The 24,303-nt window shown below is 43.4% G+C and overlaps 1 protein-coding gene across 2 annotated transcripts in view; it reads right to left on the reverse strand.

Annotated features, from left to right (window-relative positions):
- TRAF5 (TNF receptor associated factor 5) overlaps positions 1–24,303 on the reverse strand; it is a 92,409-nt gene that overhangs the window by 59,448 nt on the left and 8,658 nt on the right. Inside the window, exon 1 of one of the 2 annotated variants that reach the window (XM_069768549.1) lies at positions 17,523–17,818. The exons of the other annotated variant lie outside the window; for it this stretch is intronic. The gene's annotated coding sequence lies outside the window, so the exon portion shown is untranslated. Of the gene's footprint in view, positions 1–17,522; positions 17,819–24,303 lie in introns of those variants that run through there. 2 annotated transcript variants of the gene reach the window in all.

Consider the following 24,303-nt stretch of genomic DNA (forward strand, 5'->3'; position numbering starts at 1 on the left):
AGACACAGGGCTGGCAGGAACGGCAGAGACACAGGGCTGGCAGGAACGGCAGAGACACAGGGCTGGCAGGTACGGCAGAGACAGGTGTTATGATCCGGTGACCTTGGAGCAGCATGAAAACTTTCACTGGAGTAGGTGGTAACTATACTGACCGCAAATCCTGATCTTAACACCGCAACTAGAAGTAGCCGTGGGGTGTACCTAACAAGACCTAGACACCTCGTCACAGCCGGAGGACTAAATACCCCTAAAGATGGAAATAGGAATACTACCTTGCCTCAGAGCAGAACCCCAAAGGATAAGCAGCCCCCCACAAATATTGGCTGTGAGTAGGAGAGGAAAGACACACAAAGTCAGAAAACAGGATTTAGCACAAGAGGCCACTCTAGCTAAAATAGGAAAGGATAGGACAGAGTTCTGTGCGGTCAGTATTAAAACCCTTCCAAAAATATCCACAGCAGATTATACAAAAAATTCCTCCATCTAACTAAAGATGTGGAACGTATATCTGCAACTCCAGAGACTACTAAACTCAGAGCAGGAATACAATCAAAAAACAAGCACACAGCTTGTGTGCCATAGAAAAAGAAACAGACACTTATCTTTGCTGAATTGGCAGCTAAGCAGGAGAAGCCAGACAGGGATCCAACACTTCCCAAGAAACATTGACAACTGGCAAGGACTAATGAGTCCTGCAAACCTAAATACCCCAGTCAGAATTGCAATCAGTAGATACACCTGTCCAGGACTGCAGCCCAGAGACAACTGCATTACCACCCACAACCACCGGAGGGAGCCCAAAAGCAGAATTCACAACAGACAGGGCTGGCAGGTACGGCAGAGACACAGTGCTGGCAAGTACGGCAGAGACACAGGGCTGGCAAGTACAGCAGAGACACAAGGATGGCAGGTACGGCAGAGACACAGGGCAGGTTGGTATATGAAGAAACAGGTAGGGACCTGTTCACACAGGAGGTGCAGGTAAGGAAACAAGCAGGAAGGAATGAAGTATGAAGGAACAGGTTGGGACCTGTTCACACAGGAAGAGAACCGCAAGGCTGCGGATAGGAGCGGTAGAGCAGCAAGAGAAAGTGCAGCAACAGAAGCTAAGCAGAGTGGAACCGCAAGGAATGCGGAGAGGAGATGCAGCAAGAGATTACTGCAGCAACAGGAGCGCAGCAGAGTAGAACGGAGCAGAACCGCAGGAGTGCGGAGCAGAGCTAAAGCTGCAAGAGAGACAAGGGTAGAACCACAAAGTGCAGAGCCAAGAGCAGAGTGAAGGCACAGAGTACAGAGCCAAAAGCAGAGTGAAGACACAAGAGTGCAGAGCCAAGTGCAAAGCACAGAGTGCAGAGACAAGTGCAAAGCAAAGGCACAGAGTACAGAGACAAGAGCAAAGCAAGATCGCAGAGTGCGGAGCTGAGAACAGAGCAGAGAGGCACTGCAGGGAAATAAACCACAGACAAGGAGACAGATAGGACAAAGTTCAGACAAGGTAATGGAACAATACAAGGTACAAGAACAAAGACACAGGGACCAGGATATTCTGCCTCCTGGAGGGCAGACAAACTAGATACAAGGCAAGGAGAACAGCCTTCAGAGAAGGCAAGACACAGAGCAAAGCCTGGCAGCTCAGAAGTAAAACACAAACTGAGTTAACACATTGCACAGGCCCAGTCCACTGGGTGGAGCTGCACTAAATACTGGAGGCCTCTTGGTAATTGGTCAGGAACAGATTAGACAGGTGCACCTGATTCCTATAAGAACCAGAGAGTTCAGGCGCCGCCCCCCTATGCACACAGCCAGGAAGCATGCAGAGAGCAGAGGCACAGAATATGGAGCTGGCAAGAAACAGAAACCACAACATAACCTGGAGCAGTGGGTAAGATTGTGTGAGAGATGAGAGGCCATGCCTTGATGCCAGCAGAGTTGTTACAATAGATAAATAAAGGCTAAATAAAGTTTTTAGAAACTCCACAAGACTAAACCTCGGGGACTCAACATTTGTTTTCTGTATATTAGGAGGAAATTTAATTTAATTTGTAATATTTTCAGACTGAGCCGGGAAATTATCTGGGTGATCTTTCACTTCTGAAGTTACGGTCTTGTATGTATTCATGTGTTATGACTAACTTCATACAAGTGACATATTAGTCAGCGACACATAATTGTGTTAACATGACGCTCATGGGGAACACAAAATCACTTTCAGAACAGTTGTACTTATCAACAATTTTTGTATCTCACTATTATTAGGGGAAATCAGCCTCATCACCTCTCTGCAGCCTGCAATTTTACAGAAACTGCATCAGGGATGAATTCAAACATCCAGATGGCCAAGTGTTAGCTCCTAAAGTCCATGCAATGGCATCCGCCCCAGCTCCTAAAGTCCATGCAATAGCATCAGCCCCAGCTCCTAAAGTCCATGCAATGGCATCAGTCCCAGCTCCTAAAGTCCATCCGATGGCGTCAGCCCCAGATCCTATAGTCCATGAGATGGCATCAGCCCCAGCTCCTAAAGTCCATGCAATGGCATCATCCCCAGCTCCTAGAGTTCTTGCGATGGCATCGGCCACAGCTCCTAAATTCCATGCGATGGCGTCAGCCCCAGATCCTAAAGTCTATGCAATGGCGTCAGCCCCATCTCCTAAAGTACATGAGATGGTGTCAGCCACAGCTCCTAAAGTCCATACAATGGCATTAGCCCCAGCTTCTAATGTCCATGCAAAGGCATTGGCCACAGCTCCTAAAGTCCATGCAATGGTATCAGCTTCAGGACCTGAAGTCCATACAATGTCCGAGTCTGACAGCCGACTGACCTTTATCTCGGCACGGAAACACTGGAGGGTTATAGGTAAGATGAATGATTTTCTTACCTAGTAGGAGGTGCACTTCTCCACCCTCGAGTGGTCCGGTCCAAGATTGGAGGTCTTCTTTGCGGCTGGTCAGGTTCAAACTTTCGTCCTAGCCCCACGTTGGGCGCCAAATGTTAGGGCACATGGGATGCGTGTGTTCTCATCTTAGTTGTCTGCTGCCAAATTGGATGTGAGGTATTACGGCCGGAGAAATCAGGACACAAATGCAAGCAATTGCCTCTCAAAGACTTCTGGTTCTTTATTCGTCGGACCGCTCTTTTTATGGAAAAATTGGGCAGTCTCAGCACATTACATCATGGGTTTTTCCAACTTAACACTTATCAGAAAACTCTTTTGATCTTCATGTTCTATGTTATTATCTTTATTACTATAGTACCATAATTCTAATGATTATTACTTTTAATCCATTTCTGTACCGTTATCGCCCTAATGGCGCCTTTGGGTCAAGCTGACATCTGTCTATGCACGTATTCTACTTATCTTTGGTTTATTGGGGATCAATTCACCTTCGTGCAGATACATTTACTCTCGATAAGACTAGGGGATTTACACGGATCTTGGTACATCTTGGTACAGAGTAATCAACAGAATTTAGTCTTAAGACAGTGAATCAGAAAACCTTAAAGCTACATGAGTCTAATGTTAAGCAAAGCGTCCATATTGGTTTGATTTAAGTATATCTTCATATGCCATATATTCTCTCCTTAACAGTAAGACCTAGCTCCTAAAGTCCATGCAATGGCGTCAGCCCCAGCTCTTAAAGTCCATTTGATGGCATCAACACCAGCTCCTAACGTCCAGACAATGGCATAAGCAACAGCTCCTAAAGTCCATGCGATGGCATCAGCATCAGCTTCTAAGGTCAATGTAATGGTGTAAGCTCCAGCTCCTAAAGTCCATGCGATGGCATCAGCCCCAGCTCTTAAAGTCCATGTGATGTCATCAGCTCCAGCTCCTAAAGTTCATGCAATGGCGTCAGCCCCAGCTCCTAAATTCTGTGCGATGGTATCAGCCACAGCTACTAAAGTCTATGTAATGGTGTCAGATCAAGGTCCTTAAGTCCATGCAATGGCAACAGACCCAGCCCCTCTAATCAGAAGAAACTGCAGATAATAGAAGGTTCGCAGAGATATGAACCGGCGACCATGGACTACTGATGTGGCTTCGGGACCAGTGGCTTGGGAATCTTTTTGTTCAACTGTAATAATTACAATTCAGTATACAGATGTGAGGGCTTGAACTAGTAATTAGTTAAGGAGGAGTTACAGGTATTACTTCTTAGCCAAAATCGGAATGTCCATCTGTGTTATTAGACTGAAATCCATACCATTTTAAAAGTACTTGAAAAACATGGCTGCTTTCTTCTAGAAAAGGCACCCTTATCACTTTCCAATGCGTTTCAGACAGTTGTGTCTATGATTGAGGACACATCTGTCTGAAACATGTAGGCTGGCGATATGGGCTCTAGAATTTGAACATTTAATAAACTAAACATTTTATAAGAATGTCTCCTCGCTACTGGAATTTCGTGTTTTCATATACAAGTTTGCTTTATCTAAGTCTTGGAAGTCAGTGCTTTAAATTATTGAGGTAGCTTGGTTCTACAACTACCTTTTTTTGTCTAGAGAGCTGCTATGTAAGAGCAGCTCCCACCATGGTGGACTCAGACTTGGTGGACTTTACATACCTTACATGTTGGACATTCGTCTGAATAGTAGTACTGCACGTTCTCTGCAGAAGGTGCCGCAAAATATTTGACCAATCTTGGCTTGGAACTTGCTAATCTCCAGAGAGTTACACGTGTTGGACAAGAAGAGATAAGCTGATATCCAGGCAGCCTTAAATGATAAAGTGGTTATTTTCATGAGAGGACCTCTTCACATAACCAGTAACATGACTGCCGTGCATTCTTCACAACTCTAATGGAACATCTGGGGAGCTTCAGGATAAAGGAGACACCTCCTGGACTCCCAAGAGAGTTGGTAAGGTTTTCCTCCTGAAAGGTAGATCTAACCCAAAGTTTTCTACACCATGATGCAGAACCTGGTGTCCATTTGCACAATCTGGGCTCAAGGCACAGATTTGAGCATGGCTCAAAAAAGAGAACATGATCGTGATAAAAAATCAGCTGTATACCCAATTCTTTCGAAACTCCATTTGGAAAAGTTTGCAAGTATGGATAAGGAAGATGGAGAAATGGAGCCAAGGAAGGACATGGAAAAGAGGAAATAGAAAAACGTGAAGAAATGAACAAACAATTGGAGAAACGACAAAAAAGAAAAGTGGATGTTTTAATAAAGGTAATCAGTCTGAGAATGCTAAAGTGTTCATTAATCGGGAAATTATCAAGTTGAGCCTTCACCACTGAAAAAGCCCTCTCACTCATACTCATGAATAAGTGGGTGGTTCTCATAATAGCTTAAAGGGAAATCCAGCCAAAATATTCTGCTGATGTATCTTAGGTATAATGGTCAAATCCTTCTGAACTGCTCAGAGATTTCTGTTACGGAAATTCTGACGAAACTTAATAAGCAAAGGGTCATTGCCATCAATGATGGATATTTGTCAGCAGTGCTACAGGAGTTACAGGAACGTTCAAATTAATCACTACCGTGTTACAGTGATATACATGTGGTTAATAAGTTTACGCTAGACTGACCAAAGACAGCATATACATTGGACTGTGCGGTGACCGGTTGCAGCTTTTACACTAGACTGTGGACTGACCATGGGCAGCATTTATCAGACTTTAACCCCTTAATGACCGCCAATACGTCTTTTAACTGACCTGAGATATAAGAGACTAGCATTCCCATACAGGTGACAATCCAGCAGCTGTCGGCTGTCCACTATAGCTGACAACTTGCTGCATCAGCCACAATCAGTGTTTGCACCATCCAAATCTGTTTAAACCCTTAGATGCTGCTGTCAATAGTGACTACATCATATAAATGATTAACAGAGTGTGGGGGCTTCCTCTTTATCCCAATTGGTGCCCTCAGATAATGATTGTGTGGTCCTGATGTTTTCCATGGCAATTCATGACCAAATAGCGGCTTTAGAGTCTGACAGCTGTAGTAATCTGTTCAGAAGTTAGAGACATTTAGGTGGTAAAAATGCACATTTTCATTTCTGTCATACCACTTTGCATTAATTCCTGAAAATCACCTGAAGGGTTAATAAACTACCTGACTGCAGTTTTCAATATGTCTAGGGGTGCTGTTTTTAAAATGGTATCACTTTTGGGGGTTTCCCAATATATGCGACCCCTGAAGGCACTTCAAACATGGCTAGGTCCCTAAAAAAATACATTTTGTAAATTTCCTTGAAAAAATGAAAAATCACTGCTACATTTTGAAACCTTCTAAAATACTAACAAAATAAAATAACATTTTACAAATGATGCTGATGTAAAGCAGATATGAGGGAAATATTATTTATTAATGTTTTGCTATGGTATCACCATCTAGATTAAAGGGATAATAATTCAAATTTTGAAAATTGCTAATTTTTTAAAATTTTTCTCTAAGTTCTGATATTTTTTATAAATAAACGCAAAACATATTGACCTAAATTTACCATTGTCATAAAGTATAATGTGTCACGAAAAAACAATCTCAAAATCACGGGGATTTGTTGAAGCGTTCCAGAGTTATTACCACATAAAGTGACACTGGTCAGATTTCAAAAATTTGGCTCCGTCACTGACCGATGGCAACATTTACACTATACTGTGGACTGATCGGTGGCAGCGTTTACACTATACTGTGGACTGACCGGAGACAGCATTTACACTAGATTGTGGATTGACAGGTGGCAGCATTCACACTACACTGTGGACTGACCGGCAGCAGCATCTACAGTAGACTGTGGATTGACTGGTGCCAGTGTTTATTCTAGACTGCAGACTGATCATTGGCAGCAGTTACACAATATCCCGCAGACTGACCAGTGGCAGCAGTTACTGACAGACTGACCAGTGGCAGCATATGTCTGCTGCCGGCATAAACAGCGAGTCTGAGGAGAAGACAGAAGTGGTTTATCAGCGCTTCTGTCTTGTCTTCTGCAGACACAGCCCTCATTGAGGGATGTATAAAGAATAAAAGCCTTAGCACTGTCCAGGCTACTATTAGACCCAGCAGTCATGGCCGATGGGTCTCTGCCTGACATAGCAGAGCGGCCGGATCCTATCTGTCCCAGATCAGCTCCGCCAGTTAAGGTACCGTCACACTTAGCGACGCTGCAGCGATACCGACAACGATCCGGATCGCTGCAGCGTCGCTGTTTGGTCGCTGGAGAGCTGTCACACAGACAGCTCTCCAGCGACCAACGATGCCGGTAACCAGGGTAAACATCGGGTTACTAAGCGCAGGGCCGCGCTTAGTAACCCGATGTTTACCCTGGTTACCATCGTTAAAGTAAAAAAACAACCACTACACACTTACCTACCGCTGTCTGTCCCCGGCGCTCTACTTCTCTGCTCTGGCTGTGAGCACAGCGGCCGGAAAGCAGAGCGGTGACGTCACCGCTCTGCTTTCCGGCTGCCCGGCGCTCACAGCCAGAGCAGAGAAGCAGAGCGCCGAGGACAGACAGCGGTAGGTAAGTATGTAGTGGTTGTTTTTTTACTTTTAGGATGGTAACCAGGGTAAACATTGGGTTACTAAGCGCGGCCCTGCGCTTAGTAACCCGATGTTTACCCTGATTACCAGCGAAGACATCGCTGAATCGGCGTCACACACGCCGATTCAGCGATGTCAGCGGGAGAGCCAGCGACCAAATAAAGTTCTGGACTTTCTTCCACGACCAGCGATATCACAGCAGGGGCCTGATCGCTGCTGCGTGTCACACTGTCGATATCGCTAGCCAGGACGCTGCAACGTCACGGATCGCTAGCGATATCGTCTAGTGTGACGGTACCTTTACTCCTCACTGGCTATAGTCCCTGTACCCATAGCTCCTAGGCTGCCCCAGGTACAGTGGAAAATATGCGCAAAAAAGAAGAGAAAAGTATGTCCCCCAGAAATCTTGTATGGTCTCTTTGGGGACAATATATTTAAATAAATAATAAAAATATATGCATATAATCATGGAAAAATAGAAAAAATAAAGTGTTCCACCCCCCAAAAAATGTGTTCTTAGAAAAACATTATAGCATATATTTAAACAGGTTGTCCACAACTGGACGTCCCCTGCTTAACCAGTTCAAAACCTCAATTAAAATGAAAACTGTCTGCTCACCTCCTGCAGCGGTGGCTTCCAGCAATCCTGTACCAATAAGCGGAGACACTCGTCAGCTGCAGCCTTTACTTTTTCATTAGAATGAGCATCTACTCATTGATGAAGGTATTGATGAGCTGCAGCTAATGAGCAGTCACGGACCGCTCCTGTGGGTGATTCTGCTGCTTCATATCAACGGAGCAGCTCTTCCTCTTCCGGTCTTGTAATGTTGATGACTGCTGATGTCATGCTGATTGTCCTCTGGCTCCCCGCTGCCTCAGTGCAGGGAGCCAGCTGTCAATCAGCATGACTTCTGCAGTAATGCTCCATCAACAGAGCAGATCGGAAAAGAAAGAGCTGCACTGTTGAAGTCAAGTGAAGCAGCAGAATCGCTGGCAGTAGTGGTCCGTGATCGCTCTGCAAGCGCTTAGCCCCATAGGGAAAAATGAGCAAAGTCCCAGATAACCCCTTTAAGTAAAGGATATCCAGTAGTGAATAAAAATATTCACATACCTAATAATCTGCAAAATTTATTCAACAGGTTATTTAATTTGAAGAGTAAACTAGAATTTAAAAAAAAAATTACTTTTCTATATTTGCAACACATAAAAATGATATAGTAATTTCTGTGTAACCCAAAACAGTGTGAAAATATAATGTAATAAAAAAAACATCATAAAAGTGAAAAATAACAAAAATAATATAGCTGTTGAGATGAAAAAACCCAAAACGCAAAAAATGTAATTTTTTTCTTCTTACAACTTTCTGGACACCATCAGCATGACAGTGTTAAAAATGATAAAACCAGCTATATTCATCCTCCCGGAGCTCCAGCACTGCCTCGCTGCTGCTACCAGTGATTACTGACATGCTGCAGCGGTGACATCACGACTATAGCACACATGACTGCTGCAGCCAATCACTGAACTTGTGCTGCCTGCAGCAACGTCACCACTGAGCCCCAAGAACGGCTTCAGCACTCATGTGAGCTGTAGTTGTGACTTCACCGGTGCAGCCAGTACCCGGCGCAGCGTCAGAGAGTCGATATTAGAGCAGAGGTAGGTGATTAGGCTGATTTTATTATTTTTAACACAGACGTACTGATGGTGTGCAAAAATTTGAAAAGGGTTAACTCTGAATTACAAGATTACTAATTTATTTATTTTTTTAATAAATATTGTAATAATTAAAAAAAAAATTGCCAAAAATGTTTTAAAAATACACGCAACACAAACTTAATTTAAAGGGAATCTCTCAGCTAATTTGTGCTGCCCAAACCGTGGGCACGGGCAGTGTAAACCGCAGCCTGGCTGCACGATTCTCCCAAACGCTCCACTGTTTCAGAGAAAGTATACTTTTAAGAATGGGCAGGGACCATACCCGGAGACCAGACTAGTCTGGTGCCGCCTCCGGCCTGCTTTTACTTTAGACGTGATTGACAGTTCTCTCCTGTGGTTTGGGCAGCATTAATAAAGTGACAGGCTCCCATTAGCCAGCAGGTCATTTTCTGATAACAGGTTGCATTTTAAGGGAATCTGACACCAGGTGTTTGCTATATAATCTGAGAACAGCATGATGTAGGGGCATAGACCCTGATTCCAGTGATGTGTCACTTACTAGGCTACTTAGTATAGTTTTTTTTTATAAAATTGCAGTTTAATCAGCAGGAGATTATCACCATAACTAGTAAATCTGCTACCAGGTAGTCAAGCATATTCATGAGCGCTGTATAACCACCACAACTGATTTGCAACTTTCTGTGTACACTGTGCATAGGCAGAAATCTGCAGAACTATGCATTCAGAAAATTGCTCGATCTGCAGCAGATAAAACTGTGATTTCATAAAAATGACAGCAAGCAGTTCAGTAAGTGTTACATCACTGGAATCAGGGTCTCTGCCCCTACATCATGCTGCTCTTAGGTCGGGTAGCAAAACGCTAGTGACAGATTCCCTTTAACTTATGAATGGACAAGATGAGCAGAAGACAAGGTTTATGAGAGTCTCGTGGTGCAAGAAAGGACATTGAAAGTAGGGGCTATCCCTAGACATATTTACAAAAAAAGACACAGTTATCAGAAATATGTGTTATGACAAGGGATTTTCCCACCAGAAAAGACAATTTGTAATTATATTAGTCATTGTTGTCTTCTATGACCACCACAACCTAATGATGAAAAGATGTACAAAAAATAAAATCACAAATCACACAACTATCACCAAAACACTATCCGTATAGAGATAAAGGGATGTAACCTTCTAAAATAACAAATAAGATGAGAGAACGAGCCACAAATCACCTTCAGCAGGCTCCCCTACAATAGATGGTGGGGTTGCAGTTACACCTGGATCCCAGAGCCTACAGGGGCCCAAAAAGTTCCTTTGAGAAGACCAAAGACCCTAATTTGTCCACCATTAGGGTACAAATCTGCAGCCGCTCTGTGTGACTGCAGACTTGTGAATCCTTACATTACACGCATTGTGTGCTGTGAGGAATCTCCGGTACCGGCGGCACGTGCAAGACCTCAAATATGTGATTTACATACATGAGGTCACATGCCAACTAGACGTGTGCAGCCTCACTCAATGCTATTGTTCTGAGCTAAGCCGGACACGTCTGGTTGGACTGTGGCCGGAAGTATGCAAGTCGCAAACTTATGGTCACATGACCAGGCGCCGGCACCTGGGAGTCCTCACAGCGCGCAGTGAGCACACTGAGAGCATTCACAAGTCTGCAGTCACATAGAATGACTGCAGGTTTGTATACGCATACCGGACAATTCCTTTCAGTCTTCTTACTGAGATTTCGGAGTGTAATCTCGCATACTGTAGATACGGAAGAGAAATTAATTAAAGTTGAGTTTTCCAAGAGTTTTTTAAAAAGTTTTTAGGAGGATTTGGAGATTTTCTGCTCCAAAAACTTATGAAAAGAACCCTGAATATGAACATGCACTTAAAGGGAAAAATGTCTGCATTTGCTAGCACCTGTTTCCAGCTGTTTTTCCTTCAGTCTTCTTCAGGGTGCCGCCTACTGATAGGTAATAACTTGCTGAAATAGGAAGAGCTCCTTAGGCCACGGTCACACAGTCAGTATTCGGTCAGTATTTTACATCAGTATTTGTAAGAGAAAACAGGAGTGGAACAATCAGAGGAGAAGTATAATAGAAACATAAGCCCCACTTCTGCATTTATCACCCACTCCTGGTTTTGGATTACAAATACTGATGTGAAATACTGACCAAATACTGAACGTGTGAATGTGGCCTAAAAGAGGCATTTTTAGGCAAATGAGTATTAGGGAAGAGCCAGACAGCCGTATTACTCGGATGAGGATCGCAATGCAATGCTTGGACTGGCCGTCGGCTGTCACAGCTTCATGTATGCAGCTGTCACTGTCAGGTCGGGAGAGTGGATGACCAGTCCAAGAATTGCGTTGTGATCCTCGTCCGAGATGTACGGCCGTCTGACTCTTCCCTTATACAGATACAAGTTAGTACCACAGTTCACCTGGTGCCTCCGTTCTGCTCACACTGAATCTGGGGGCATTCTCTGCTTGGCTATAACTACAAGGAACCTTTAGGCTATGTACACACCTTGCGGATGTTGCTGCAGATCCGCGGGGGATCTGCAGCTGCGGATTCGCAGCAGTTTTCCATGAGTTTACAGTACCATCTAAACCTATGGAAAACAAAAACCGCTGTGCACATGCTGCGGAAAAAAACGTGCAGAAACGCTGCGGTTAACATTCCGCAGCATGTCAATTCTTTGTGCGGATTCCGCAGCGGTTTACACCTGCTCCTCTATAGGAATCCGCAGGTGTAAAACCGCAGGTGGAATCCACATAAAATCCGCAGTTAAAACGCAGTGCTTTTTACCTGCTTATTTCTCAAATCCGCAGCGGAAAAATCCGCAGACCTCAAGAATACGTGTGCACATATCCTTATGGGGGCGCTCTATGGCTGACACTGGTTATGAGGGGAATCTCTAACACTTTTTATAAGGGCACAGCCTGCGTTTCCTACGTCTTCATAGGGGCACTCTCTATATGACTGCTTGTGGGCCCACTTTTTGGTTGATTTTTCTATTTATTTATAGGGGAGCTCTGAAAATGGCAGTTTATGATAACTCTCTAAGCCTGGCACTGTTTACAGGGGCACTCTCTATATGTTTTGGGTACACTCTCTGTTTGTTTTTTTGTGTATATATATATATATATATATATATATATACATATATATATATGTATATATATATACAGTTGTGGCCAAAAGTATTGACACCCCTGAAATTCTGTCAGATAATACTCAGTTTCTTCCTGAAAATGATTGCAAACACAAATTCTTTGTTATTATTATCTTCATTTAATTTGTCTTAAATGAAAAAAAACACAAAAACACAAAAAGAATTGTCCTAAAGTGAAATTGGATATAATTCCACACCAAACATAAAAAAGGGGGTGGACAAAAGTATTGGCACTGTTCGAATAATCATGTGATGCTTCTGTAATTTGTGTAATTAACAGCACCTGTAACTTACCTGTGGCACCTTACAGGTGTTGGCAATAACTAAATCACACTTGCAGCCAGTTGACATGGATTAAAGTTGACTCAACCTCTGTCCTGTGTCCTTGTGTGTACCACATTGAGCATGGAGAAAAGAAAGAAGACCAAAGAACTGTCTGAGGACTTGAGAAACCAAATTGTGAGGAAGCATGAGCAATCTCAAGACTACAAGTCCATCTCCAAAGACCTGAATGTTCCTGTGTCTACCGAGCGCAGTGTCATCAAGAAGTGTAAAGCCCATGGCACTGTGGTTAACCTCCCTAGATGTGGATGGAAAAGAAAAATTGACAAGAGATTTCAACGCAAGATTGTGCAGATGTTGGATAAAGAACTTCGACTAACATCCAAACAAGTTCAAGCTGCCCTGCAGTCCGAAGGTACAACAGTGTCAACCCGTACTATCCGTCGGCGTCTGAATGAAAAGGGACTGCATGGTAGGAGACCCAGGAAGACCCCACTTCTTAGCCCGAGACATAAAAAAGCCAGGCTGGAGTTTGCCAAAACTTACCTCAAAAAGCCTAAAAAGTTTTGGAAGAATGTTCTCTGGTCAAATAAGACAAACGTAGAGCTTTTTGGGCAAAGGCATCAACGTAGAGTTTACAGGAGAAAAAAAGAGGCATTCAAAGAAAAGAATATGGTCCCTACAGTCAAACATGGTGGAGGTTCCCTGATGTTTTGGGGTTGCTTTGCTGCCTCTGGCACTGGACTGCTTGACCGTGTGCATGGCATTATGAAGTCTGAAGACTACCAACAAATTTTGCAGCATAATGTAGGGCCCAGTGTGAGAAAGCTGGGTCTCCCTCAGAGGTCATGGGTCTTCCAGCAGGACAATGACCCAAAACCCACTTCAAAAAGCACTAGAAAATGGTTTGAGAGAAAGCACTGGAGACTTCTAAGGTGGCCAGCAATGAGTCCAGACCTGAATCCCATGGAACACCTGTGGAAAGATCTAAAAATGGCAGTTTGGAGAAGGCACCTTTAAAATATCAGGGACCTGGAGCAGTTTGCCAAAGATGAATGGTCTAAAATTCCAGCAGAGCATTGTAAGAAACTCATTGATGGTTACCGGAAGCGGTTGGTCGCAGTTATTTTGGCTAAAGGTTGTGCAACCAAGTATTAGGCTGAGGGTGCCAATACTTTTGTCTGGCCCATTTTTGGAGTTTTGTGTGAAATGATCAATGTTTTGCTTTTTGCTTCATTCTCTTTTGTGTTTTTTCATTTAAGACAAATTAAATGAAGATAATAATACCAAAGAATTTGTGATTGCAATCATTTTCAGGAAGAAACTGAGTATTATCTGACAGAATTGCAGGGGTGTCAATACTTTTGGCCACAACTGTAGGGACGCTGTGAACATGGCTGTGTCTGCGGAGGCAATTTCTACCTGTCACTGTTTATAGGAGGCAGACTATCCCTGCTATTCTTATGATCCCTCCTTTACTGAGGGACATAGAGAAAAAAAACAAACAATAAAATGACTTAGTCACAATCAGATAATGACAGTTTCTTAGAAATTAGCTTGGACAATTCTCCTGGACGGGGTAAACAGGAAGAGATGGAAATAGCACTTCGGATGCTGCCCTGAGCACTTACAGGAAAACAGATCAGTGATTAATCTACAGTGAGTGATGCTCATGTGAAAGCGCCCTAGAGCGTGGGACGAGTCATTCATGGAAACAATGTCCCAAACCAAAGGCCTCCATAAGGGCCTATTTCTGGGAAGCTCCGGTCTGGAGATTCACAGGTTAAAGTGACACTGACAGAATCACGTCTTGTGCTGTACCTGAAGGACGTACTTTTTACTATATGAAAAAACAGGATAAAAAATTCCAAGTAAGCAAAAAAATATATATAAAAAAAACAAAACAGCAATTCTGCCACTGTCTATTGGGTTTGATTTTTACATTCACTGTGCTGTAAATATGATCTTGTATCTTTGTTCTCGGCTCAGTACGGTTATGGTGATGCCAAATTTATAGTGTTTTTTTAATTTTTTATGATTTAACAAAAAACAAAATAAAAATTTTGGCTACAGCCGCCAAACTCTGACAGCCGTAACTTTTTTTATCATTGCCATTTTGGGATTCATTACACTTTAACACTTTATGAACTTTTTATTTCATCATTTTGGGGAGAAGATGTGACAAAAAAAAACAGTGATTCAACCATATTGATTTTTTTTTTCAGTTTTCACTATATGGGATAAATATGTTTATATTTCATTAGTTTGGGCTATTGTGCCCGTGGAGAGACCAAACATGTTATTTTTAATTTTTTTTATTCATTTACTGTATATTTGGAGAAAAGGGGGGACATTTTAAGGGAACCCGACAGCTGATACATGTCGTGGGCGTGCTAGGTGGGCACTTCATAAAGTGGGCTCGGGTTCTTGACCTCAATCCGTCTACTGAGTGCGCACTTCTGCCATACATGAACATCGCAAAAGGGTTAATAATCAATTTAGGTAAAGCGAAAGCTGCTCTGTGATCGGTTGCTATGGACGACAAAGACACTTTATATTTATGACATTTTTCATAAATCTGCCTCGAGGTACCAATTTGAAAAGAAAGTTCCTGTTATTGATATACAACATTTCTATATGTCGGATTTTTACAGACGTTTTTATGAGACAGATTTATGAAAGTAAACAATCTGTGTGGCCCATAGCAACCAATCACAGCACAGCTTTCATCTGTCAAGAGGAGAATACAAAATGAAAGCTGCGCTGTGATTGGTTGCTATGAGCAACAAAGACAACTTGCCCCATTTTATGTGTTTTTGACTATATTGCACATGGAAGTGCTGTTCTTTTCAGGCTCCACAGGCCCGACATTGTCCTCTGTGCTGTGAAGGGCATCTCATACAAAAGAATCTTCTTTTTCCCTTCTCCTTAACTCATTCCTCTGATATATCAGTAAACAGATTGTCCAATAAACGTTTTATCACTTTTCAACAGTATAGAGAATAAATCTATAATTCCCAGGTGTCCGACAACTGACATCTCCACTGATTCTGAGAATGAGGGGCCCAAAGAACCCTGTGTCCATGAAGCTGTACTGCGCATGTGCGACCACCAGTCCTATAGACATAAGTGCAGCAGTGGTCGCACATGCTCAGTACCGCTCCATTCACGCAGGACTTTTGGACCTCTGTTATTGTGATCGGTGGATAGCCGGACTGATGATGGCTGGGTTATATCTTGTTACATGAGATTGATGTTAAAATCATGTCCTGATGTGTTTTTTTTTTCTCACACAGGTCATTGAGTCACAGCTACAAAAATGGACCCGAATGGATGTCCGTTACCACCACCGCCTTTCATGACTCCTGTATGAACTGGGTCCTGAACTGAAGATACCACCCCTGCTTTTTTATCATTAAAATGAGACTGATTCATCATTTGCTGTTTTTCCAAAGTTACTTTTCTGTTCTGTTTTTTTTTTTTGCCCATTTGTTGACATTTCCTTGAGCTGCATTTTTCAAAATGGAGCAGGTGGTTCCTGAATATTGAGCAAAATCAAAAATGCTCTCTTTAGCTCTTTGATTTTTTTTAACACTTATTTTGCTGAAATGTCACAAAATTTGCCCATACAAAAAAAAACACAAATCACTCTGGGTGAAAAAGTGGGTGGGTGGGTGAGTGTGGAGTACATTTGAGATTTTTTGTAAAAGTCACAACTGATGAATCAGTCGAAAATATCTGGAAACCCCAAACGTTGCGCACAATGACGATCATAAAAAAGAAAACAAACAACAGGCGAACACATAACATAGAATGGTAAAAAGGAGCAAATGAAAAAGAAGAATAAGGTGTAAATGTATCAGCGATTTGTTACTGCTAAGGGAATATATATCCTCTTCCTAATTAGGGTTACTCTGTTATTTTCTGCACACAGCGTATGATTAGCTTATATTTATATGATGATTTCATTTTGATACGATCATCTGAAATAATTGCACGTGCGCTTTTTCCTTATACATATCGGACGCCTATCTGTGGGATCTATACGGCATGTTTTATTACAGTTCATGTCACTTACACGATTAGCCTTATTATTGTATTTTTATTATTGCATGGTTTTTGCACTTTAGTATTTTTTTCGATCCTACATTTTTTAACACGTAATCCATTTGTAAATTTTCTGTATTGATTCATTTGTCTTCTTTTTTTCCCAATTATGATCCTGTTCTTCCCTCCAATGATGTTTTTTGTTTAACTCAATTTTTTTTTGTGACTCAATTTTATTCTTACCTTTTACTCTACTAATAAACAGATATTTTTTATTATAAGATGCAGTGGTTGCCTATTTTTTTTGTAGATTAGAGAATTATAGTTTTCTGGGAAACAACTAATAGATGAACCAGGTATAATGTCGACTAGACAGTAAATATAGTTGGGGTCCCGCTAATTAATTCCATTTATTAGCTGATGTTAGCGCAATCACAGATGATCCTATTTTCGACAATACATCGGATGGACCAACGTTGGACCAACGTTAAACTATGGGGACGTACACATGTCCAATTTTTTTTCTCCTTGGACTGAGTCTATCTAAGGAAAAAAAAATATCACAGTATGCACAATTTGCATCCGATATTGCAGGTCAGTGAGTCTGTGGCAAAAAAATCGGACTGCACTCGGATGACATCTGAGTGCAGTCTTATTTTTACGGATTGACAGAAAGGAGAAGATGGAATTTTTTTTCTCCACCTTCAAGAAAATTGGATCATGCTCAATATACTCGGATCAGAGTGTGATTTGCAGACATTATAGACACATCGTCATCACACAATAGCATCCTCTGCTCCCACTATTATAGTAATGCACACATCCATACATCCCGCTGGTTCGGTGCCAGCAGTCTTACCTCGGAGGTACGTGGCAGTGCGGCTCCTGGTTCCCCTCTTGTGTAGTCGGTAGTCGCGCAGTCAGGGTGCTGGATCCCTGGTTGTTCTGCAGTCGCGGCAGCTTTAAGCACAGAATGCCAGTGACCCGACCAGTGGGCTGAGAACCTGCGACATGTCACTTCTTTTCTCTTTCATCCGGCGCAGGAAGGGCAGAGACAGTGCTGAAGTTTGTGGTGTGAACGTCACTGCTGGAGGCGTTCATAAGAAAATAGGAAAATCTCAGGGTTGTCCCATCCTTGTCATAACCTTGCCTGTAGAGCTAAACCACAGTTCAGCCTGCTGGGACTTGCGGTTCTCCAGTCCAGCGCTGAAGATTACAACACACTGAGAACGTGTAATACAGGAACTGGAGGCGGGTGTCTGTCCATCAGACTTTCAGGGGTTTTCCGGCTTTATGTAAATACGGATCATTGTAAAAATTTCTGCTCTTGGCCGAGACGCTTTGTTTATTTTCAAATTTTATTTTTCATTTGTTTGTGTTACATTGTATCCAGTGCGGTCACGTGACTAAAAGCACAAGTCAGCCCTGATCGCTTGTTACAATGAATCACATCAAGTTAATCCCAATTACAATATACACATTGGGATGTGACTGCGACTCACAAAGAAAAAATTAAATACCCTATTAAAATGATATTTTAATGGCCTCCGATTAATTTATACGGCAGGAAAAGACCCCACAATTACCTTTACTGCAGAGGCATCCATATGTAAAAAAAAAATAAAATAAAAAAGTCACATATATTCCACACTGGGCTTTTCCATCATCATTTTTGCAGTATACGAATATACAGCAGCCAGGCGAGGTCAATAGGACACACTTTTGTCCTCCCTGAGCTAATGACGCTCTATGGATATGCAAAATGTGTGCAAAACATGACAAACATACCCCAAAATTGCTCCATTCTGGAATCAAGCAACTGAGATTCCAGCGGATTGTATAAACTCTGTGGCAAAACTTGAAGCTCGAAGACCCCAAAGCAAAATCTCCTTCAGGGCCCCCAAGTGTCGCAGGTTTTTGAAAGTGATAGCTGTTTTATATGGGTCAAAATGATCTTTTGGGCCCCTAAGCTCCAGGGCCCAGGTGCAACCCCAACCCCTATCATAGTTACGTCCCTGTACAGACTGGATACAATTGTTGAAAACTGTCAGGCATGAAAGGAGTCAACCACTTGGCCACAGCTGCCAAGGATCCAGACTTTTTCCAGGAATATATCATTCTTATTTAATGGCCTTTGGCTTGATCTTGAGCCACGGTGACTTGATGGTTGAACGCTCTGTAGGAAGATCGATCTTGTTCAGCCTAGATAGGTCCTCAGGGGTCTTCTCTGCCATGAACTTTATAGTATCAAGCCATTGGGTTGCCGGTCTTCCTCTTCGCCTTGTTCCTTCTATTCTTCCTACCACAACATAGGTCATTACTAGTGATGAGCGAATATACTCGTTGCTCGGTTGACCTCAGAGTATTTGTACGTGTCCGGAGAATAAGTTTTCATGGCGGCAGCTGAATGACTTACAGCTATTAGCCAGCCTGAGTACATGTGTGGATTCCCTAGCAACCAGGCAACCCCCACATGTACTCATCCTGGCTAATAGCTGTAAATCAATCAGCTGCCGCAATGAAAACTTAATCTCCGAACACTAACAAATACTCGATCACCCGAGCAACGAGTATATTCGCTCATCACTAGTCATTACTTGTCTTACAGGAGAAGGCATGGACTTCTGACCTTGTGAGGGGCGTGAATGTCAGGATTACTGTTTTAAAAGAGATGACGGGTCTTTTAGGTTTTGCCATAATCGCATTTCTCACAAAACCGCTTTCGATTTCTAAGGGAAGAGGGCACCAATATGGAGGTTTAAGAACTCCTTTTCCTTCTTGGTAAGTGGGAGTTGTACGGAAAAAGAAGGCGGTCGAGTATTTGCACCGTCTTATCCATCTTGGAGGGGAGGAATTATTATTCACCCAGGACACTGGTAGTGATTAATGATAAGCGATCGTGCTGGGATAAGGTGTCCTCCACCATGCTCGGGTGCTAACCAAGTGACTTCAGCGCGATTGAAAAATACGTTAAGAGTCCCCGCGGCTCATGTCTCATGGCTGTTCGACAGCTGCAACACTTGCATTGATTTCCTGTTTGTTAGACAATCCCTCCATGTCTTCCGGTTGTCGAACATCCACAAGACTTGAAGCCACGGGGACTCGAACATACTTGTCAATCGCGCTGAAGTCACTCGGTTAGCACCCAAGCATGGTGGAGAACACCTTATCCCAGCACGATCACTCATCACTAGTAGTGATCAGTGGTGGGTCACAGACGTGAGGTCCTCTTTGATCTAATATTTATCACCCGCATAGAAGTTATCCAAGGCATGCTGGGAGTTGTAGTTCTACAGCATCATTTACAGGTACAGTAATGTTCAAAATAATAGCAGTGTGTTAAAAAAAAAATATGCGTTAATCACAAAATCTTTCTACTAGTTTTTACTTCCAACATTGGGAACATTACACACTGTTTTCTAATTAAAACATGAAGAGAAATGTAGATAATATTTAACTACTTTACAGAAAATAACAAAAAAATGAGCATTGGTCTGTTCGAATAAAACCCAGCAGTGTCTGCATTTGTCTTTACAAATAATAAATGTCTTCACAATACGGACTATTCTTTGCCTCAGAAACGGCATTTTTTATGTCACCCCACAAGTGTCCTATCGAATTAAGATGCAGGGATTGGGCCGGTCGCTCCATAACCTCAATTTTGTTGGACTAGAACCAAGATTTTGCTTGTTTAGTGCTGTGCTCAGGGTCATTGTCTTGTTGAAACACCCATTTCAAGAGAATATCCTCTTCAGCGTAAGTTAACATGACCTCTTCAAGTATTTTAATATGTGCAAACTGGTCCATAATCCCTGGTATGCTGTAAATAGGTCCAGCACCATAGTAAGAGAAACCTGCCCATATCATGATGCTTGCACCACCATGCTTCACTGTCTTCAGTGTACTGTGGCCTGAATGCAGAGTTTGGGTGTTATCTTATGAACTGTCTGCGGCCCTTGGAGCCAAAAATAGGGATTTTTGTGTACTCACCATAAAATCCTTTTCTCCGAGCCAATCATTGGGGGACACAGGACCATGGGTGTTATGCTGCTGCCACTAGGAGGACACTAAGTGAACATAGAAAGATTAACTCCTCCCCTGCAGTATGCACCCTCCTGCTGGCTAATTGAACCAGTTCGGTAACAAAGCAGTAGGAGCTTATAATCATTAACAAGAATAAACTATATCAAAACTAAGAACGAACACAAGCCATTAGGCTAACAGGATGGGTGTTGTGTTCCCCAATGATTGGCTTGGAGAAAAGGATTGTATGGTGAGTACAAAAAAATCCCTATTTCTACTACGCGTCATTGGGGGACACAGGACCATGGAGTGTCCTAAAGCAGTCCCTGGGAGGGGAACAACACAATTGCTATTACCCCATGTATCAGTAAGTTACAGATGTGGTACTACCGACTGCAGAATCCGCCTACCGAGGGCCGCATCTGAAGAGGCCTGAGAATGAATACTGTAGTGTTTTGTGAAAGTATGCAAGCTGGACCAAGTCGCAGCCTTGCAGACTTGTTCTGCTGACTCCTGGTGCCGAATCGCCCAATAGGCGCCCACTGACCGAGTGCAGTATGCCTTAATCCCTGCTGGGACAGGTTTGCCCCTGACATGGTAGAACTCCTGAGTAGCCGAGTGAATCCACTTGGCTATTGTGGCCTTTCAAGTGGATAGGCCCTTCCTATGCCCGTCAGGAAGCACGAATAGGGCATTTGACTTGCAGAAAGACGCCGTCCACGAGAAGTATCTCCTAAGAGCTCTCACTAGATCCAGAGTGTCAAGAGCCTTCTCAATACAATGTACTGGTGCCAGACAGAACGAGGGCAAAACAATATCCTCGTTGAGATGGAAAGAAGAGACAACTTTCGGCAGTAAAGACGGAGAACCACCTTGTCTTGATGGAAAATCAGGAACGGAGCTCGGCAGGACAGGGCTGCCATCTCCGAGACCCGCCTGATTGATGTGACTGCGACTAGGAAAGCTACTTTCCAAGAAACAAAAGTTAACGAAACATCCTGCAGCAGTTCAAAAGGGACCTCCTGTAAAACTCTGAGGACCAAATTAAGATCCCATGGTTCCAACAGCATTTTATAGCAAGGCATCACATGGGAAACTCCCTGAATGAGTGTCTTCGCTTGTAATCTGGTGGCAATCCTGCGTTGGAACAAAACAGATAAGGCTGAAATCGGTCCCTTGAGTGAGCTAAGCGCGAGTACTGACTCCAATAAGGTCTGCAGAAATTCCAAGATGGAAGGAATGGAAAACTCATGATGAATGCACATAGACGCGGGTTTCCTAGCACTAATCATGGTGATCACTTGATGAGAGAAGCCTGCTTGAGCTAGAACCCAGGATTCAACGGCCACGCCGCTAAACACAGGGCTCCGAAGTCCTGGTGGTAAATAGGGCCCCGTGAAAGCAGATCTGGGCGATCTGGCAGTCGCCAGGGAACGTTAGTGACAAGTTGAACTAGCTCCGTGTACTACGCCCAGCGCGGCCAGTCCGGCACGACCAGGATCACTGGTACCCCCTCCGCCCTGATCTTCTTGATAACCCTTAGAAGTAAGGGACGCGGAGGAAATACATACGGAAGCCGAAATTGATGCCACGGAAGAACCAGTGCATCCACTTTGACGGCTACTGGGTCATGGGACCAAGCTATGAAATCGGGAACCTTTGTGTTTAGCCTTGAGGCCATCAGATCCACATCTGGAGTCCCCCAGCGATGACGAATCTGCTGAAAGACCTCCGGATGAAGAGAGGTCCTGGCGGCTGAGGAAATCTGCCGCCCAATTTTCTACGCCCGGGATGTGAACTGCCAATATGGCTGAACAGTTCCTCTCGGCCCAACGAAGAATATGACCTACTTCGTGCATGGCCATCCTGCTGCGGGTGCCCCCTGACGGTTGATGTACGCAACAGCCATGGCGTTGTTGGATTGAATCCTGTTGGGATGACCTGCCAGGAGATTATGAAAACGCAGAAGGGCTAACTTGGTTGGCCGTATCTCCAAAATGTTGATCGGTAGACGTGACTCTTGAGGGAAGGGAAGACTTCAGCGTCCACCACCTGAGGGTCTGCCTGACCCACTGAGGCAGACATAACCGACTGTAGAGAGAGAACGGATTCCTGTCCCAAGCCGTCAGAAGAGCATGTTGCAAAGGGCAGATGTGTAGCTGCGCAAATGGAACCGCCTCTATTGCTGCCACCATCAAGCTGAGAATCCCCATACTGAATCGTATGGAGTGAGAGAAAGAGAGGAAGAGCATCCGTGCTCCCTGTTGAAAGGCTAAGACCTTTTCTGGAGGGAGAATTACCAACCAGCGGGAAGTGTCCAGGATTATCCCCAAGAAGGAAATCTACTGAGCTGGCACTGGAGAAGACTTTTTTTTGTAGGGACATATGTCTAGGGTTATATGTGTGACTAGTGATAATGTAACATCTGTCCTGAAGGCAAGTCGCACCTAGGTGTTAATAGGTACTTCCTTGGAACTAGTAGAAATTCTGTCTCCATATCTCACCAGGGGGTCTAGCTAGGGCCGAGAAGAAAAGCAACATTTGGCACCTTCTAGGTCTTGGAGGGGAGGCGCTAATTGCGGCCTGAGGGAATCTATCCCTGAGAACCTTTCCACAAGAGAAAATAATATATTCATTGGGGGCGCGGCTGTGGCCCAATCAAACAGGAAGCAGTTCTGATATTGGCCTGAGGGGCCGGTCTAGAAACCTGACCTCAGACCAAAGTTATAAATTTAGGCTGCAAACAGAGAATTGTGTTCATATGTGAGGGCAGCCTGAGAAGCTGATGTGATCCAATCTACCTTCTTCCTTCCCTCAGGGAGCAGAAAGCAACTACCAGTTAGGTAATTTCTGTAAGTTTTCTCCTGTTTATTTTGACACTGTTTTGCATACGTTGTATGTCTTTTTATTATATTTTTATTCCTTTTCCTTATTGTAAGCATTGAACCTTTTGTTATTAAAGTATAAAACTTTAACAAGTTGTGTTGTGAATTCTGTGGCTGAGTTCACTTCTGTGGTCACAAGTGGTATTGCAGTCTCTGGGCTTCCTCCCTCAGGTGTTTTGGTGAGCTCGTTGGCTGCCTTGCTATTTAGCTTCACCTGAGTCTGTCTTCCTTGCTCCTTGTCAATGTTCCAGTGTTGGATCTGAGCTACTGCATCTTTCCTTGGGCCTGCTGCTCTGCTAGATAAGTGCTTCTAGTTTGTTTTCTGTTTTTTCTGTCCAGCTTGCTATTAACTTTTGCTGGAAGCTCTGAGAAGCAAAGGGGTGCACCGCCGTGCTGTTAGTTCGGCACGGTGGGTCTTTTTGCCCCTTTGCATGGTTTTCGTTTTAGGGTTTTTTGTAGACTGCATAGTTCTCTTTGCTATCCTCGCTCTGTCTAGAATATCGGGCCTCACTTTGCTGAATCTATTTCATTCCTACGTTTGTCTTTTCATCTTGCTAACAGTCATTATATGTGGGGGGCTGCCTATTCCTTTGGGGTATTTCTCTGAGGTAAGTCAGGCTTGTATTTCTATCTTCAGGCTAGTCAGCTCCTCAGGCAGTGCCGAGTTGCATAGGTAGTTATAGGCGCAATCCACTGCTGCTTATAGTTGTGTGAGGATAGATCAGGTACTGC

The sequence above is a fragment of the Ranitomeya imitator genome, chromosome 5 (assembly GCF_032444005.1).
Source record: "Ranitomeya imitator isolate aRanImi1 chromosome 5, aRanImi1.pri, whole genome shotgun sequence".
NCBI classification, from domain to species: Eukaryota; Metazoa; Chordata; class Amphibia; order Anura; family Dendrobatidae; genus Ranitomeya; species Ranitomeya imitator.